This window comes from Hyperoodon ampullatus (genome assembly GCF_949752795.1).
Source record: "Hyperoodon ampullatus genome assembly, chromosome: 3".
NCBI lineage: Eukaryota > Metazoa > Chordata > Mammalia > Artiodactyla > Ziphiidae > Hyperoodon > Hyperoodon ampullatus.
The window spans coordinates 91,034,260-91,048,624 of NC_136916.1; the positions used below are offsets into that span (position 1 = coordinate 91,034,260).

Below are 14,365 nucleotides of genomic sequence, written 5' to 3' on the forward strand. Positions count from 1 at the left end.
TTCTTGCCTTTTGGGAGGTCTGAGGTCTTCTGTCAGCGTTCAGTAGGTGTTCTGTAGGAGTTGTTCCACGTGTAGATGAATTTCTGATGTGTCTGTGGGGAGGCAGGTGATCTCTGCGTCTTACTCTTCCGCCATCTTCCTAGATCCCCAGATGTGGTTTTATTTCTTGAACAGATTAACACATCCCCTAGTACCTGATGTGCAGCTAATGATCTGGCAAATGGTTTTCCCCCATACCTGTTAATTAGAACGACCAGAAGTAGTTTGCTTTCAGCTGGCAAGGCCAGCAATATACATTCACTGTCCTACCTATCAACTCTCCAGCTCTGTGTCATAATTTAGTTCACAAGGATCTTGATTGCCTTTCCCTTCCATGCTGCAATGGATTACATAATGTTGATTTGACTTAGTGAGCAAGAAGTAGCAATGACTCTAGACTTATTGGTAAGATATCTGCATGCCAGATGGTAGGACATAAACCCAACAAAGTTTCAGGGGCCTTACTCAGTGAAATTTCTTAGTGTGGGGCACGTTGAGATACCCCTTCGAAGGTGAAGGAGAAGCTGTTGTTCTGGTCCCTCCTACAACTTAAAAAAAAGAAAGAAAGAAAGAAACAGTGCCTAGAGGGCCCCTTTGGATTTTGGAAGCAACATATTTCTCATTTTAGTGTTACTCCAGCCCATTTACTGAGTGACCTGGAAAGCTTCAGGTTTTAAGTGGGACCCAGATCAAGAGAAGGCTCTGCATCAGGTCCAGACTGCTGTGCAAGCTGCTCTGCCACTTGGGCCATATGCTTCAGCAGATCCAGTGGGACTTGAAGTGTCATTGGCAGATGATGTTTGGAGCCTTTGGCAGTCCCCTATAGGTGAATCGCAGTGCAGGCTCTTGGGATTTTAGAGCAAAGCCCTGCAATCCTCTGGCATCAACTACTCTCCTTTTGATAAACAGCTGTTGGCCTGCTACTAGGCCTTAGTAGAGCTTGAACTCTTACCCATAGACCACTAACTTATCATGCAACCTGAACTGCTCACCATGAACTGGGTATTACTTGACCCACCAAGCCATAAAATTGGTCATGCTTAGGGCACTTCATCATCAAATGGAAGTGGTATATACATCATCAGGACCAAGCAAGTTCTGAAAGCACAAGTAAGTGACATGAAGAAGTGGCCAAAATGCCCATGCCACTCCTGCTACACTATTTTCTCTCTCTCAACCTGCAACTATGGCTTATGGGGAGTTCCCTATGATCAATTAGCAGATGAAGAGAAGACTTGGGCCTGGTTTTCAGATGATTCTGCACAATATGCAGGCACCGCTCCAAAGTGGACAGCTGCAGCATTACAGCCCCGTTCTGAGATATCTCTGAAGGACAATGGTGAAGGCAAATCCAGTGGCCCAAACTCTGAGCAGTGCACCTGGTTGGTAACTTTTACTAGAAGAAGAAATGGCTAGATGTACAATTTTACACTGATTTATGGGCCATGGCCAGTTGTTTGGTTGGATGGTCAGGAACATGGAAGGAACATGATTAGAAAACTGGTGACAAGGAAATTTGGGAAAGAGATATGAGATAGACCTCTCTGAATGAGTATAAATCCTGAAGATATTTGTGTCCCAAGTGAATAATTATCAAAGGGTGACTTCATAAAAGGAGAATTTTAATAAGCAAATGGATAGGATAGCTCATTCTGTAGATACCAGTCAGCCTCGTTCCCCTGTCACCACTGTCATTGCCCAATGGGCTCATGAACACAATGGCCATGGTGGCAGGGAGGGAGATTATGCATGGGTTCAGCAACATAGATCTCTATTTACCAAGGGTGATCTGGCTATGGCCACTGGTGAGTACCCAATCCATCAACAGCAGAGACCAACACTGAGCCTCCAGTATGGCGCCATTCCCCAGGGTGATCATCCAGCTCCCTGGTGGCAGGTTGATTACATCAGATGGCATCTGTCATGAAAGGGGCAGCAATTTGTTCTTACTGAAATAAACACTCACTCTGGATATGGATTTTCCTTCCCTGCATGCAGTGCTTCTGCCAAAACTAGCATCCATAGTAATAGCATGATAGTGGATAACTTCCAAGGGGAAGTTGGACTACTGATCCATGTGGAGGAAAGGAAGAGTATATCTGGAATACAGGAGATCCTTAGGATGTCTCTTAGTATTACCAAACCCTGGAATTAAGGTCAGTGGATATAACAACTCAATCCAGGTAGGATTACTAATGGCCACAGCTCTTTAGGAATGAGGGTTTGAGTACTCCACCAAGTAAAGAACCACAATCAGCTGAGGTACTTGCTGAAGGCACTGGGAATACAGAATGGGTAATGGAGTAAATACCAAGTACAACCACATGACCAGTTATAGAAGCCTGTAATTGTTATGAGTATTTTTTCCTTATTTTGTTATGGATGTGTTTGTGTGTGTGTGTGTGTGTGTGTAGCATCTTTGTTTTCTTTGCTCTCTTATCCCCTTATCAAGTAATATAAGGTGCATTGACTTCATATCATAGTATTTAAGTATCATTATCTTTACATCTTAGTATTTAAGTTACAGGATATCAAGGAGGAGGGTAGACATCACTCAAAGACTTTTATCTCCTCTTCTGGGGAAATAGCTAATGCATTTTAAGTTGTATGCAAGGCATTTGTATCACATTAAGCAGAATTATAACCTTGTTATTATCTTTATTAGGAGATTAAGTATGGTTTAAGTGGATGCATAAGGATGCCAAGTTGACAAAGGGTGGACTTATGATGGTCAGTTTTATGTGCCAATTTGACTGAGCCATGGGGTGCCTAGATATTTGGCTAAACATTATTCTGGATGTTTCTGTGAGAGTTTTTGGATGAGATTAATATTGAGATCTTTAGACTGAGTAAAGCAGATTGCGCTCCCTAATGTGAGTGGGCTTCCAGTCAATTGAAGGCTTGAATAGAACAAAAAGGCTAACCATCCCCTGAGTAAGAGAGAATTCCTCCTGGCTGACTGCCATCACACTAGGACAGTAGCTTTTTTCCTGCCTTTGGACTTTAACTGAAATCCCAGCTATTCCTGAGTCTTGAGGCTGTTTCCCTTCAGAAAGGAACCTCAACATCAGCTCTCCTGGTTCTCAGGACTTTGACTTGGACGGGAACTAAACCATTAGTTCTATTGTTTCCAGCTTGACAGCTCACCCTGCAGATCTTGGGATTTGCCAGCTTCCATAATAGCATGAGCCAATTCCTTATTATAAATATATATACATCCTTTTGGTTCCATTTCTCTGGAGAACCCTGAATAATACAGCCACAATGTGTTACCACTTTTAGACGTTATTGTATTTGATTTGTTAATGTTTTGTTAAGGATTTTTGCACTATGTTTATGAGGGCTGTTGCTCTATAATTTTCTTGTAATGTTTTTGTAAGGTTTACCTGTCAGGATTGTGTTGGCCTCATCAAATGAGTTCGAAAATATTTTCTCCTCTTCCATTATCTGAAATGATTTGTTTCAGATTGTTATTATTTTTCACCGAATGTTTGATAGAATTCACTAGTGAAATCATTTAAGCCTGGAGTTTTCTTTGGAGGATTTTTTTTAATAGCAAAATTATTTTCTTTCACAGGTATAAGTATACTCAGATTTATATTTATTCTTGTTTCCTTTTTCTAGAGAGTTGTGCTTTGCAAAGAATTTCTTCATCATATAAGTTGTCAAATTTATTGGCATAAAATTGTTCATAATATTCCCTCATTACCTTTGTAATATCTTAATATATGCACTGATAATTCCTCTTTTATTCCTGCTCAGATAATTCAGGTTTTATTCTTGGTTTATGTGATCAGTTTTGCCAGGTGTTTATCAATTTTAATTAATATATTCAAAGAATCAGTTTTTTGTTTTGTTAATTTTGTTTCTATATTATCTATCTTTATTGATATCTGTTCTCTTCTTTATTTTTTCCTGCTACTTATTTTAAATTCAATTTACTTGCTCTCTTAAAGTGGAAACTGATAGTTTATCTTAAACCTTTAAATATTTCCAATGTAAGTATTTGAAGCAAAATACAACAAAAAAATCATTCTAAATATTTTTCTTAGCTGAATCAAACATATTTTGTTATATTTAGTTTATTGCAATTTAGCTCAGAATATTTTATATTTTCCCCTACAATTCCTTCTTTACCTCATGGGTTAAAGTGTACTGTTTAACTTTCAAATATTTTAGTGATTCATAATTCAACTCTATTATACTAAAAGAATAATTGTTCTATGATTCCAGTCTTTGAAATTTAATTATATGTGTTCATAGCCAACATATGCCTTTCTTGATGAACAGTCCATGTGCATTTGAAAAGAGTGCATATTCTAAAGTTGTAGGATGTAGTTTTTTACTGTTGTCACTTAGGTCAAGATGGTTGATAATGCCACTTAGATTTTCCGTATCTTTTATATGTCCTTAATAATTTTTGACTTAACTGCTATATCAATTATTGAGAGAAAACTACTAAAATATCCAATAATGATTTGACTTTAATTGATTTCTTTCCTTTGCTGTTTCTCAGTTCTCTCAGGTCCCTTCTTCTACTTTGAAGCTGTTGTCATCAGGTGCAAAGTAATTCATAAATGCCATATCTTCCTGATGTATTGACCCTTTTATCATTATGAACTGCTCAGATTTATCTTTATTAATGTGCTTAGTCTAAATAGAGCCATTTTTTCATGGGCTATCTTCTTCCATCCTTTTACATTCAATGTATTTGTTTCTTTGTATTTAAAGAGTGTCTCTTGTAGATAACATGTGGCTGGGTCTTACTATTGTATCCAGTCTGATATCTCTGCCTTTTAATTGTAGTGTTTATTATATTTACATTTAATGTAATTAATGATATGATTGGATTTAAGTTGACAGGGAGTTTTTTTTCCATTTGTATCATCAATTTTTGTTCTTCTATTTATCCTTTTTTTGCTTTTTGGGGGGGTTTATCCAAAAATTTAATATTCCATTGGCTTTTTAGCTATAGCTCTTTGCATTATTTCTATAGGTTGCTCTGAGTATTATATTTACTTATCATAATTTACTTAGAGCTACCCCTGTACTAACTCAAATAAAATATTAGAACCTTGCAACAGTCTTGTTGCATTTATTGCCCCACCTCAATATTTTGTGCTATTATTGCTATTATGTGAAATTATGCTTTGCATATATATGTAGAAACATTATAAACTACATGAAAGAGTGTGGTAATTTTCACATTAAACCATCCTAAGTCTTTTAAAGAAAGACTATCTATAGTCTATATTTATAAGACTATAGATAGATAGAACTATATAGATAGCTCTAGATTTTGTATTTATATATATAGTATATTTATCCACATATTTATACTTTAAAGAGGTATTCAGTCTTTCTCACAGATCCTACTTACTACTTGGTGTCATTTTCCTTCAGCCTCCACATCTTCATTTAGCATTTCTAGTAGTATGGGTCTTTTGGCAATAAATTCTCTTTTACTTTTTTAATTCTTTTTTTTTTTTTTTTTTTTTTTGCGGTATGCAGGCCTCTCACTGTTATGGCCTCTCCCATTGCGGAGCACAGGCTCCAGACACGCAGGCTCAACGGCCATGGCTCACGGGCCTAGCTGCTCCGCTGCATGTGGGATCTTCCCTGTGCCACCAGGGAAGCCCTTTAATTCTAAAATATGTTTATTTCACTTTCATTTGTAAAGTGTACTTTTCTTATATATAATTCTGATTTAGCAGTTTTTTTTTTTTTTTACTTTTCCTTTAGTACTTTGAAGATATCATTCAGTTGTCTGTCTTCCCTACATTTTGAAAAGTTACTTTCATTTCTATTGCTTTACCTTATAGGTATTGTGTCTTTTTATCTCTGGCCACTTTCAAGATTTTCTCTTTAGCTTTAGATTGCAACAGTTTGACAAAGATGTACCTATGTGGGAATTTCTTAGTATTTATACTGCTTTCTGTCCATGAGTTTCTTCGACCTATAAATTGATGTTTTTCAGCAAATTTGAGACGTTTTCAGCCATTATTTTTTCAGTGTGTTTTGTTTTTATTGTTGTTCTATCCTATTCTCTGTTATCTTGCCTCCTGGGACTCAAATTACATGTATGTTAGACTTATTGCTATCGTCTCACAGACAGCTGTGGCTTTGTTCAAGTTTCTTCTATCTCACTTCTCTTTGTTCCTTAGATTTAATAACTTCTATTAATCTTTCTTCAATTTCACTGACTCTTATACTATCTCAAACCTGTTTTGAAGCTCCTCCAATGAAAATTTTATTTCCATTATTGTACTTTTCGGGTCTATAATTCCCATTTTGCTCTTTTTTTTTTTTTTTTTACTACTTTCTATTTCTGTGCTGAGATTCTCCATCTGTTCCTCCATTGTGCACATATTTATCTTTAAGAAGTTAAACATATTTATATGTTGTTTTAAAGTCTTTGTCCTGCTCATTGCAACATCTGGCTCAACTTAGGGTTTTGTTTTCCATTGATTTTTCATGAGCTAGGGTCACATTTCCTTTTATTTTTACATATCTACTGATTTTTATTTGGATACTGGACATTATGAGTGATACATTGTAAAGACCCTAAATTCTGTTATGTTTATCTGTGGAGTGTTTTTAAAACATATTTATTAAGGTATAATTGATAAACAAAGAACTGTACATACTTATTTTGTGTAACTCCACATATGCAAACACCTGTGATACTGTCACCACAATCAGTTAATAGACATATCCAGCAGCATGATTTTTTTTTTAAATTTTAGCAGGCACCTAATTTGATAGTCACACTCTCTTCTCTACATTGGCAGTTGCTGAACTCTCAACTCAGTAATTTCAGCTTCCACTATTTTTTTTGTTTCGTTTTGTTTTGTTTTGTTTTTGTTTTTCTGGACCTCTCTGTTTCCCCTCCAATTAGTGGTCAGCCAAATTACAGATTTAATTTGGGGCTTATCTTCTCTGTAGTCCCTTCCCTTTCAAGATTTCCTCCCAAATGTCCCAACTCTGACAATACCAAACTGTAGTATCTCATACCTCAAGTGTGTAAAGTTGTGTCTTTCTGCTATACTTGACATTTTTTAGTCAACCACAAAATGGCAAGTTTTACCTCTTCATCTCATCTTTCAAAAGTATTCTCTGCTCCAGTTTCTCCCATTTTTCGTCACTCTTCCATGCCTTCAAAGTGTTGGCTATTTGTTTTTTTAAATTTTAAGTTTGATAACTGTTACCAATGGGGGGGTTGGTCTAACTAATCTATCGCATAGAAACCAACCCCGAAAGCTTTTATTGTCACTCTAAAGGCTAACAATTCAAGAATCACAGGGGTCAACAGCGTTTAACAAAAAGTGTATACCACATTTTTAACAAAATATGAACAACACCGGAGGAGTCTGAGGGACTTGGTTGTCTCTTTTTCATTAGTTTTCTTCAATCACAAACAGAAGAAATTTTACTGTTTATTTTGTGTATTTTTCCCTAGACATTTTGCTGAATAATTATGACAACTATGATGAAGACAAATTTTTGTTGAAAGAAAAGTTTATGGGCAATGTATGAAATCCTGCCAAACACCAGTTATTCCCTACCCTCTATTTCCCAGGTGCAGGGAGTTAAAAGAATCAAAGTTATATAAAATTCAAGTCTGCTATTGTAATCGACAGGCATGACCTATTTCACCACGTTAAGTCCCCCAGTGTGTGGAAAAACTGGCATAAAAAGAATTGGGGCCAGCTGTCCCCTCTTTGTACCAAGGACCTAAAAGGAAGAAATAAACTGCTGCATTAGAGATTAAGATCAACTATATAAGAAAATATTTCTCAATGTTGAAAGTGATTAAACTCTTCAATGGGTAACCAATGACAGTGTCTGAGGGAATGTTTATGTGAGTGTATGTGTGTGTGTGTGTGTGAACATGTGATTGACTGTATCTCTTCTGTATCTAAAAATGATAGTATATGCTTTGTCTTGTATGAGTTTTTAATCAAAGCTCCGTCATAAAAGAGTTGTTTTAAATATCTAAAAGATACCACTTAAAAATTGGCCTTATTTTCCAAGATGTGTAAGACCACCCAGTATAATAATGTGGCAAGGTCAGACATCTCAGTTAATTGGGACTTTGGATTCCTTCAGAAAAAGGATAAGTTCAACTAAGTGCTAATATTATTTCAGATCCTTCTCGTACTACCTCAAGCACTGTACTTACTAGTCACATAATTAGTATTTAATACATACTCAAATGCCGGAATATTTAAGCCAGTGCAGTGAAAAAGTAAACAGTGGTGTCAGGAGAGCTTGTTTCAAGACCCAGCTCTGCCATAGAAAGGCAGGGCTATTGAAAGTTTATTCTCTGTGTTGTTACTGATCTGAGTCTCACTGTGAATGGGTCTAAGGGTGTCCATGGCCATGGGTACCACAATGTCCAGTAGTTCCTAGGATTGAAAAACACTGAATGCTGCTCAGGCAGCTCTGTGAAAGTCACCCTTCTTCTGCTTCTGCCCATAGGCTTTCAGTCTTGTTACTAAATAACTAGGGCTGAATTACTTATGGAAATAGGGCTTGGGTCTTTGACTTTGACTGCTTTCAAGACATATGCTCTAAGAGCTTATTAAGACCTGTTTTTCCTCAATGCAAATTTGTTTGAGCCAATTAAAGGGGAAATAGCTAAATTAAAGATAGCTAACACCTGTATTTGTGCTCTGTGGCACTGTATTAGTCTGCTTGGGCTGCCATAGCTTAATACCACAGATGGGGTGGTTTAAACAACTGAAACTTATTTTCTCACAGTAGTAGAGGCTAGAAATCTAAGATCAAAGTGCCAGCAGAGTTGGTTTCTTCCGAGGTCACTGTTTCTGGTTTGAAGATGGCCACTGACTTGCTGCCTCTTCACATGGTTGTCCCTCTGTGCAGGTGCGTGTACCTCTGGGATCTGTCTCCATGTTCAAGTTTCCTCTTCTTATAAGGATGTCAGTCAGATTAGATTATGACCCACCCTCAGGTACTTTAACTTAATCACATCCTTGAAGGTCCTATTTCCAAATACAGACACATGGGTTAGGGCCCATCCCAATGACCTCATTTAACCTTAATTACCTCTTTTAAGTCTGTATCTTCAAATAGAGTCACATCTAAAGTACTGAGGGCTAGGACTTCAACATATGAATGGGGGTGAAGGGGGGAGGACACACAGTAGGGCTCATAATAGGTGCCAAATCTATCACTAGCCATTTTGGCACATTCACAAACATAACAAAAGACCCATCAAAGAAAGACACTTACACAATTGAAACTACTGAGAAACTACACAATACAATATACTCTTCGCTTATCTGTCCTCTGCTATATCTTTTGAATCTTCTCTGCTCTTTCTTGCCACAGGGGAAATTTCCAAGCCAAGTCTGCAATATTGAGATGAATAAAGTCATATATTACCCAAATAATGGAATGTCAATAGCTTTTAAAAATCAAATTTAAAAAAATGATGTAGAAAAATGCATACAAAACAATATTAAGTAAAATAAATACCAGACAAAACTATCTACATATTATAGTCCTACTAACAACCTTCTAAGGTTCATATGAGTATTAAATTAGTTATATGTAAAACACTTAGAAGATTTTATAACATTAGTAAGTATTCAATATATAACTTTTATTATAGCTTTTTATTATTAAAAAGTAGTACTCTGTACTACTGTACAGGGCCTTTAGTTGTCATTCATACTCCAGATTTCCTTGTATAGGCTCCGCTTTCGTAAGCAACATCTCTATTGAGGCAAGAGTGTCACAGGTGAGTATGATGTTTTAAGTCTAGCCTACTTAACAGACTTGAGAATTTCCTTAGAGGTTGCTTTGTGATTGAAATTGCGAGGAATACTTTTCTTTAGCAGACGCTATTAACCAGTCTGTCAAAAACACACTAGATACAAAGGGCTTGAATTACAGGGTTGTTTGGGGAAGGCTCCTGCAGCCTGTAATATCATTAGTCAGGAAGAAGTGGTTCTTATATTAGCCACACCTCCTAAGGATGTTGACAAGGATAATACTTCTTTCCCAATGCTCTGATATTGTTTCATATTAAAACAAGAGAGGAAAAAGTCTTTGGGAAAGAATACACATTTTTAATAGAAGCTATAATTCTGTGTGAAGGATTATCTGAATAGTTTGCTCAAGAAATGAAATTATAGAACTTATTCCACTGATATAGCCATCGAGGAAAGGAAGCCAAAGTCCTATCATTCTTTGCAGTAGAGTTTTGTAAGGACAGTTAGCCTTGTGAAACTTCTGTCCATAAGTCCACAGGCTTTTGCTTTGCTCTGAAAAGAACAAACTGGTATTATTAACCTGTGCTTAATCTGACTACATAGCTTTATAAAAAGTAAACAGCATTATAGCCTCTGAATCCTTCAGGTATTAACATATATAGTTTTTAAAAATGACAAGTCACAAACAGAAAAGGATGTATAGCCTCGTGGATAACTTTCACCACATTGGGTATGGATGGTTAATAATAAATCTTAGTTTAACTAATACAGTTTTCTTGCCATCATCTTGACTCTATGAGATACATAAAATTCTGCCTCAATTTATTTGAACATATCAGAAATGTATAACTTTCCTGGGTAATTTTTGGTCCCTGCATTCTCCAGAAAATTACCAGAGGCTTGAGCGGGGCTGAGGTTTGTTCTAGTTGGAGCCCTCCAGGGGGCAGAACTATGTCTCCTTGTTTAACTCTAATTTTTTTGAGTACCTAGCTGTCACTGGATCTCATAGGGAAAAATATAAAATCCCCAATCAATTTAGAAATAGATTTAGACCCAGAAGATAGCCAATTAATGCATCTCAACTTTTCAGAAAGCCTGAGTACAAGCAAGTAGCCCCCAAGGCCCCAGGTAATGATTGCTATTTCCATCTTCATCCAGGAGAAAAAAAGCTGGAAACAGCCTTGAATCCAAGAGTGAATCAGGCCACTGATTTTTATCACCGAGGCAAGAGTCATTTGCAACTAGTGTATAGAATCATAGCCTCTTAGAGCTACAAGGATCCCTAGAGAAAATCCAATCTAGTGTTCTCATTTTACAGATGAACAGACTGAGGCCTATAGAGGGTTAGGGACTTGTCTGAGGTCACATACTTGTTAATAGCACAGCTGGGATATTGATCAAATGTACCATTTCTAAAAGGCTTAATGGTGCTTGAAAAGCAATTGATTATCCTAAGTAACATAAATGCTTCCCCTTCAATGTTACTTGCACTATTGTTTGTAGAAAGTACAAAATTGTATTTCAGCCCAGCTCCCTCTTGAGATAAATGAAAATTAATACTAAAGCCAAAAGATTTTTGTTTAGAATTTGATGCTGCTTCAAGTAAAGCAGGGCTTAAAACAACTCTACTGATGAGTGTCTCATGCTCACTTCCAGGAGCAAGAAGGATAGGAATGGGGAGAAAGATGCCTGCCAAGTTCATGGATAAAAGGGATTTCTGGGCCTTGAATGTTTTTCTCTCAGAAGCAGAGTCCCTTTCTCGTTTTGAATAGCATGACTGCGACCGGGCTTGTTGGACTCAGGGGTACCTTCTCCCTAATCTTCTGACTATGGCAGATCTGGGAGACTGTGGGTGGCACTCAGTGTCCAATCACTTCTTGTTTGTACCCCTGTTTAGGTTTCAGAATAAGATAGCATCCGGATAGGAAAAAAATGGTAACTTGGTTGTTACCATTTAATAAATAACTATGGTATCTGGAGTCATAGCAATGAAATATCTGTGCATAATTAAATATATATATATATATATATATATGTAGATTGTATAAACCAGCATCTTTTACACAGCCTGGTTATAAATTAGTTGAGCCAGTTTGATTGCTGGAGTCATGTTAGTAATGAGACTAACAATATATTCTACAGATTTAGAGGGTGTTGATGAAGTGGGTATCTTGTAGAAAAGCAATGTATTGTAGAGTAATAGAGGTCTCGGCTTCTCTGTCTCATCTTTAATTGAATTAGAAATTTCGTTTGAGAAAGGAAGGTTAGAGTCTCAGTCTCACATGTGGTCTCAAGTAAGTGTGGAAGCTGGAATGTTAGGTAGGATTTCACCATCATTGTTGCCATTGTCCACTGTCCCCTGAGCACACACTGCCATAGGCCAAAGGGAGGGCAGATTATCCATGGTGAGAGGTCAGCAGTTTGCAGAGGAGGTGAGAAATTATTACAGCTGCTACATTGCATTGCTTTCTCAGCTGTAAATGAGGCTTCTCATTAATGAATCATGCACACAGGCTGCCAGGGTCTCAGCATTAATTGGCACTAATGGGAACATCTTATGGTTGAAGGGAGAGCTATGGGAACCACTTGAAGTCTGATTGTATTTGGAAGGGAGCTTGGACAGTTTACATTTTCGATGAAATTCTAGGGCAGCCTTACACAACACATTTTCATTCCAAACCACAAGTAGATCTGCAGAGAAGTGTATCGAATTCTTCATGAGAGACGAAGAATATCAACAAGTGTTTCAATGAGATTTTCCTTTCTCTGTCAGGCATGGCACCTACAGAGAGTGTCTGAATCTGCTTTTTACTGCACCATGCATTCTAAGGCCTAATGCAGTGTATGTAATTTGCTTTATTCCTTTGAGGTCATTCAGCAGGGATTCAGTGCAAGTTAGCCATGAGGAAATTTTGACCAATAAATTTTGTTTAAGAAATGTGTCCTCCCATGATAATGTACTGTTATTCAACAAAATAGGCTGATGCAGAAGTTTAATCTGAGCTGCCTAGAATGTTTTACCCCTTAAGTGGAACTGCTTTGTATTATTTATTTTTTAGCCCCCCAAAAAGAGCCCCTTGTAATTAGTTTTATGATGTTTGGCATTGAGGAATGGATATTCACAATGTTGGTATAGGTCAGACCTTTTCAGATGATGCAGCAAATGGGTAAATCCTGCTTCCCAGAACACCTCAAGCCCATACTACACCCTAGAGTGAATTGGAAAAAGACAAGCCTGCCTTAAGGTGGATGCACCCACACAAAGGCACACTGCAGCCCCCACTTGCTCCTTCAGTTGGGTGCTCTGGTGCAGTGCACAACCTGTACAAGGTACAGGTACATAATAGCTTTGATATCATCCTTGTGAACGTTAGCACCTCTCTAACCCAGCAACGAGTCTGTGGGAGGGACCCAGAACAAGCAAGCTGATCTTATAAAGAAAAATATAGGGCCCAGAGAAGAAGATGTGGAACAGGTCTATGGGGAAGCCACAATAACGACATAATTTTTAGTGGAGGAGAATGTAATAGAAAGCTTGAGCTCCACATCCCTGAAAGCTATTTTTTTCACATTTTCAATACAATTTTTATATGTATATATGTAAATAAACAATATAACAGCACCAAGGACCTCTGTAAAATTTCATCATACAGTTTCTGTGCAGGATGCTTCATCAATAAATGGCACTTAATTTGTTTTAAAAACATTTGATTTCAGAAAACTCTTTAAACTGTCCATCAAAAACTGGGTGGGATTTTCCAAAGACACTCAGATATTCAAATCAATACAATCTGTCTTCTGAATATCAGCTTGAGTTACACAGGTTAAGCTGAGGACCCTTCACATAGTGTTGAAGATATGATGCAATTTGAACTTGAATTGGCATTGCACTTCCTCAGACTTAGGCTACCATCATCACAAGTATCTTCTATCCCTGAGATCAGCTACATCAAGATGGCTTATCGTCTAAATCACACTCGTGAAAATACCTGTTAACCAAGCAGATTAATAAATTCAAATTCATCTTTGCTGTCCACTAAGAGCCTCACCTCAGAGCACCTTCTTGCAAGCTGCCAAAATAGTGAATGATCCTCAGGTAATAAAGGTTTTCCAAGATAAGCCAATAAAGCATAAAGTCATCATCCCAATTCTGTAATTCTCTTTCTCTAAGCCGGTTACTCATATATTCCAAGACACTAGTTACTGTTGACTGATTTATTCTGCTAACAATAAGAAGCAAGGGAGGAAAACCAATCTGGGTATAATCCATCCCAGGACTTTAATTTGTAGCTGATCCAACAGCCCCTTCTGCATATAACATTTCACCCAGACAAAAGTTTTTACAGCTTTCTTCATCTTCAGATTTTGGAAGAATGAAGGATATTTATCCCGGGAAAGGAGAAATAATTACATATTTTACATAGTTGAAAGGCATGATCCTGTTACTACCCAACTGCTGAGATTTCCAGTGACTTCAGTGTCTGTTCACGCTCTGTTGAACAGTTGGAAACGGTGCCACTTGTTGCTCTTGCCTCTGAAGTTTGGAGGAATATCCTTTAGGAGCAGGTTTTTATTCTGAAAGAGAA

General features: G+C 37.3%; 1 pseudogene across 1 annotated transcript; it reads right to left on the reverse strand.

The window, feature by feature from the left end:
* Positions 1 to 13,728: 13,728 nt before the first annotated feature.
* Positions 13,729 to 14,151, reverse strand: LOC307049565 (gem-associated protein 2-like; annotated as a pseudogene). The gene has a single exon. The product of its transcript is annotated as a gem-associated protein 2-like (transcript).
* Between the last annotated feature and the right edge of the window lie 214 nt (positions 14,152 to 14,365).